Below are 6364 nucleotides of genomic sequence, written 5' to 3' on the forward strand. Positions count from 1 at the left end.
GAGGAAATAATTGGGACCTGAAGCTCAATGGACCACTGAGGCCATTGAAAAGATTAGAGCTCGGATGCTCGCTTCTTAGAGTAGACATGAAAGTTATGCTAATCCGAAACGTAGGAACATGGAGTTCCAATTGGGATACTATGTCTTCCTTAGAGTTTCACATTGGTAATGGGTGAAGGGATTCAGGAAAAAGGGAATGTTGAGCCTTAGGTTTGTAGGACCGTTGGAGATCTTGGAGAAGATCGGTCAAGTGGCCTATAGATTGGCCTTACCTCCGGCACTGTTGGTCGTACACAATGTATTTCATATTTTGGCAGTTTGGAAATATGTATCAGACATGACTCATGTATGGAGTTATGAGGATCTGGAACTTCAGGCAGATCTCTCCTATGAGGAACAACCAGTCCATATACTAGACAAGAAGGACAAGATCCTGAAGAAAAAAACCATACCTTTAGTTAAGGTATTATTGAGGAACATCAAGGTTAAGGAAGCGACTTAAGAGCTAGAGTTAGATATGCAAGATCAGTATCCAAAGCTGTTCATGTATGATTTTGAGGACCAAATTCCTGTAATGAGGGGATAGTTGTAACACCCCAAATTACCTAATAATGCTTAGGGCCATGATGGAAAATTATGGAAATTATGTGTTTATGTGATATATAAGTGTATCATTATATGATTATATAAGTTATATTACAATATGACTTGATATGCATGTTTAGGTGTATTAAATATGCATGTGGGCCCATTTCTGGTTAGAAGGGAAATTTTCGTAATTTAGGCCATTATGGGTATATTTGTCATATATGTGATATATGTGTGAGACCACATTATTATGTGGATATATTTGGGTTACTTCGCACGAGGCAATCCTAGGGAGCAAACTAGTGGGAAAGTCACAATGGACCAATACTTGACTCGGGCTGAGTCAAGTGGTATTTTGGGTATTTAGTAAATTACCGAGATATTGGGTAATGGGAATGAATATTTGAGGTTATAATTGGAGCTAGTGAGATCAGGAGGGAATTCTTGGGATTTTGACCATTTTTCCCTCGAGGAGGTTTTTGGGTACCCCGAGCTTTGGGATTTTCTTAAGGTTACTTGAACTCGAAGTAACCTCTCATAGCTATAAAACTTAGAAAACTCTCTCACTCTCTCTTCCGTTCTCTCATTTAAGCTCGTTAGCATTTTCTAAGGAAACTCGAGTTTTAGGGCTCAGATTCAAGCAAGGTTAGATTCATAATGATTCTAGGGAATATTAGAAGCTTGATAATCTGAGGATTTAGCTGGGAAACAACTTAATAAGAGGTAATTTAAGCTTTGAATTTCTAAGTTTTGGTTTCCTTAATTTTCTTGAGTTTCGATTTCGATTTTATGGTTTGGTGAGTTGTTGATCCATTTGAAAGATAGATTTTGTTGCCTTGGACATTCTAGGGATGTTGTGGGATTGAATTGTGGGTTTGGTACGATTTAGGGTGAGTTTTGGAAGGATTTGGATCTGATAAATCAAGGTTGAACCCAGAAGGCTGGGCGATTTCTTTGATGCAAGGTCGCGCCGCGACGCCTGTTAGGCTGCGCCGTAGCCCGTGTCTAGAAAAAAAATGATGAGCCTCTCTGACTTACTTCGTGGAAAACTCAATGCCAGGTACGTTGGGCAAGCTCCAAGGCTGGTTATACAAAGGATAGGGCAATGGGTCCCGAGGTGACTTATTAGTCCCATATTGTAGGGCTGGGCCCGGACTTGACTTATAGGGCAATAACGATATTAACACTACACCAAATACCCATTTCCATAACACATGAATATAATAGAAATGAAAAAGTATTATGGTAAATGTTATATATGTAGAAAATGAAAAAGGCGGTAATATTTTGGGAGCCCGCCACTTATACATTTTTTTTCAGAAAAAATCACACCAATTTCGGACTCACCATTTTCTTCTTCTGCTAAGCAAAGTCCGAACTCTATCTTTGGTTTCATCATCCCTGCTTCAAATCTGAGCTCACATCTCCTCCATCCCTCAAATCTCAACCTCCATCCCTCATATCTCCTCCATCTCTCTCTCGTCTTTCTCTATCTCTCTGTCAGTAGGGTTCCATTCGTTGGATTGTTTCACCCCTCTTCGGTCTTGGCAAGCCAGGTAAGGATATATAGTTTTAGGTGTCATTGATCTGGGTCATTGGTTTTTTATGCTAATCGAGCTTAATTTGGGAATAAATCTAATGGGGTTGTTTGATTTTCTGTTTCCATTGTTTTGGTCGATTTAAGGGTGTATTTTTTGTTTTAATTTTGAAAAGGGTGTTTTTCATTTTGTTTAACAATCTCAATCTCGTTGAGATTGTTGTGTATTTGGTGAAAGCATTGAGATTTATGTTTGTTGCTTCAGTGCGCATAGGGGACTCGGGTAAATTTGTTGCTTTTACTAGTAGGTAGAAGTTAGGCCATGTAGATATTGTTGGGGGCTGCTATTTGGTCAGAAGGCATAGACAATGTTTCAATCCGTTGGTGACCCATAGTAGAAAGAATCGTTTCCCTGTGGTCAGTAATCAGAGGAGTTCAGATAGTGGCGCCAGTTCATCTGAGATTGATGAAAGATTGGTTTTTAAAGATGAGAGTTCTCTTGACGATGGAGGCAATGGTGCTTCGCAAGACTACTACTTGATGTATTATATGTTTTTGTTTTTATGAAATTTCCAAGTCTTCTGCATTTTATACACATTTTCTTGACTCATCAATGGTTCTCGTCTCTTTATGATAGTGAATTGGCAGAAGTTCCTAGCGTTGTATTACATTCTCCGGATATCAAGCGTGAGATAATGATGCTTTCTATACCTGCTATTGCGGGGCAAGCACTTGATCCTTTAGCACAGCATATGGAGACTGCTTACATTGGTAGATTAGGTATGATTCATTGATTCGTTTAAGATTCTCACTACCTCTAGATTGCCTGAGATTTTGATTTCTTCTGACGGTTTTTCTTCTCCTTTATGGTTTTGGAATTTTGTTCTTAATTCTTTGTAGTAAATTTATGAATGCTTTTAGTCTCAAGAGTGAATTTATAGATATCCTTAGGTCTACTCTAGGTGATATCTTGACTATTCCTTATGTTCTGCATTTTCCTTTTTTCTTAGGCTCTCTGGAGTTGGGTTCAGCTGGTGTTTCTGTGAACATCTTTAACTACATTTCCAAGCTATTTAATATTCCTCTTCTCAGTGTTGCCACTTCTTTTGTTGCTGAAGACATTTCAAGAAGTGAAAATAATTCTTCTACTTCAGGTAAATTTAATGCCCTTGTAATTTATTATTGTATAGAAAAGTATTGTTCCAAATTAAAGATTGAGATAGAAATGACTATCCTTCTATTTTTTGAACTGATTGCTGTGCAGAGACGCACTTTCTAAACAACAGTAGCAATGGTAGTAGACCTTTTGATGTAATAGCAAAAAGAAAACAATTACCATCCGTGTCCACAGCTTTACTGCTAGCTGTTATGAATTGTACTTTTGAGGCTTTAGCCTTGTCTTTGGGATCTGGCTTGTTTCTAAATATCATGGGAATATCATCAGTAAGGCCCTAAACACTCAGCATACTTGGCATATCGGCTAATAATCTGGTTTCTTTTATCTCGGCATGAAGATATACGCATAAATGCATATTTGTTAGTATTATTAGGTACTCCATATACTTTTGGTTGCCATAATATACTTGTATTTTGTTTAATTGGGTAATGTCATTCTTGTAACGGCGGGGATAATTTTGCTTTCTTTTTGGAGGCCTTTTAGGCATTTTTTAGTTTTCTTTTTTCAAGTATATAAATCTCAATTTAAGAATAGTTGTAGTTCTAAAAATTAGTTTCTTAATAGGATTCACCGATGCGGGCTCCTGCTCAGCGTTTTCTTTCACTAAGGGCTCTCGGTGCTCCTGCTATTGTAGTGTCTTTGGCTCTTCAAGGAGTTTTCCGTGGGTTTAAGGATACAAAAACTCTTGTTTTATGTCTAGGCAAGTGTTATTGTAATTACTTGCAAGTGAGATATGTCACTATTATGTCTTCAATTTGTTGTCCTTGCGTTCTTTTCCATTTCTTCAAAGTCGAACCACTCTTCATGTCAGTTCATGTTGTGCTGTGTATGCAGGTATTGGGAATATTTTAGCTGTGATTTTGTTTCCCATACTTATGTATTCTTTCCAAATGGGTGCAACTGGTGGAGCAATTTCCACAGTTGTGTCTCAGTACATGTTCTTTGACTAGCATTGCAAATTTTCTTTAGTTTTTGCTGTGATAATCCCTTGACATAAGATCTTGCTCGAATGTTTATATTTCAGATATGTTGACACCTTCTTAATGTTATGGTTTCTAAATAAGAGAGAATACTACTGCCTCCAAAGATGGGATCATTACAATTTGGAGGATACATAAAATCTGGTAAATTTGGTTTTGTTTTTCATTTTTTTCTTAAAATATTAAAAAATAAAAATAATCCTTATGTTATTGAACTTCTCTCTTTTGTATGAAGATGCTTTCTTGTCTTACAATTTGACTGAAGCATAACCAGCCAGTTGATATATAGTATGTTCTGTTTTTTAGTTTACTTTTCTTTAGCAAAAATATTACTTGTTTCTCTGTTTTAGACATGTTGACCTTTTCTTTGCCTGTTATAACTAAGGTGTTATATTTTTATTTGATTCTTTCATATATTTTGGGATGTTATAGATGGTTTTCTTCTTGGAAGAACTTTTGTTGTTTTAATAACCATGACTTTGGGGACATCAATGGCTGCTCATCAGATATGCATACAAGTATGGTTGGTTGTTTCGCTTCTGGTTGATGCCCTGGATGCATCTGCACAGGTATTATCTCTTTCTTTGACTTATATTGCTTGCTATAATGTTTTGATCCTACTAAAGTTGCCCTTGTTTTGGACCACTAGTTTTGGCAAAGTTCTGCTTATTATTATTGTTTTTTTTTTGCTCATACTGGTCAATAATAGAGGGATACTTTAGTTTTAAATCTATTGAAATTTCTCTCTGCATAGTCAGCGTCTGCACATGATTTGTCTCTGTTGATTTATGAGTTGTTTACTTGTAGGCTTTGACTATAAGTTATATGTCTAAAGGTGACTATAAGACAGTGAAGGAAATTGCTCACTATGTGCTGAAGGTAAGGTCTTTTTTTCTGTGTTAATTATTTATCGAGTTTTCTTGTACCTAAAGATTTTTGAATGTCCTACCCATTGAGTTTTTATGGTATATTATTTTTCATCTCAAAATAATTTGTTGCATTAATATCTCTTTGGATATATGTATTTATTGATGCTTATATATTTTTTTAGTGTCTATGAACTAATATGTTTTCATTGTGATATAGTAATAAAAGTAATCTTATGCGCTCTACTACATTATTAAAGATGTGGAATTGAATACATCAAATGTTAGATTTTATGGATTAATTAGAACTAATATGAGATTTATTTTATTTTAAACTTTTTATGTTACTTTTTTTGCTTGAATTAATAGGATTATTGTTTATTTGGTCTCTACATATACGCCTATGACTAAGGCAAATATGTTGATTCACCTGTACTAAAGTTCATATTAATTGGATACACTTTAACTTGATTTCTCTTTTTTGAAAGTGAAACAATGTAGGGGAAAAGATGTATTCAAGATGTTATCTTCTCTATTTTATTTTATTTTCCCTAAAGAATTTGTTAACTGTACTGAACTCTTTGATTCGTTTCACTTTTTTTTTTCTTTTTTACCATGATATCTTAAAAGTGGTAAGTATATGTTCGTTACTTCCATGATATAATCTTCGTATGTAGATTCTAACCTTCACACTGTTTTGAATTTTGCTGCATTCTATTGTTAACAGTCTCTTGCATACAATTGTCGCCATCTTTGGTTTTGGTTTTGGTTTTCTCTGCCATTCCCAGGTCATATTGTTAGTTTTAATTAGTTATGATACATAAATAATTTCTGTTTCATATGATATATATATACAGTTTAATTTGTAAAGTAAACCTTTTTTTAATCTCATTTGCCATTAGTTTTGTTTTGATCATTATTTGTGAAGTAACTTCTTAGTAAGGCAAAAGAAGATGCTCATTTTTGTGTGTTTTGGCCAAATTTAAGGAACATTGGAAGGAGACAAAAAGCCTGATGCCACATTTTCCTTCAAGGAAGATGATTTTTTCAAAATTGCATTTGGAAAGATGAATCCCCAGATTGCTTACATGAGATTGGTTTACACCTCGTAATTTTTCTAAGTCAAATTGATCAAAGCACTCCTCCTCTGTGACAGTAATTTAAAATTTAAGTTTTTGCACCTCACTTAAAATTTAAAGGGTCTCATGAGAGTAGT

General features: G+C 35.1%; 1 pseudogene; it reads left to right on the forward strand.

Annotated features, from left to right (window-relative positions):
• The first annotated feature begins 1604 nt into the window (after positions 1-1604).
• LOC133815091 (protein DETOXIFICATION 45, chloroplastic-like) lies at positions 1605-5207 on the forward strand (annotated as a pseudogene).
• Positions 5208-6364: the final 1157 nt, after the last annotated feature.

Source organism: Humulus lupulus, chromosome 2 (genome assembly GCF_963169125.1).
Source record: "Humulus lupulus chromosome 2, drHumLupu1.1, whole genome shotgun sequence".
Lineage (NCBI taxonomy): Eukaryota > Viridiplantae > Streptophyta > Magnoliopsida > Rosales > Cannabaceae > Humulus > Humulus lupulus.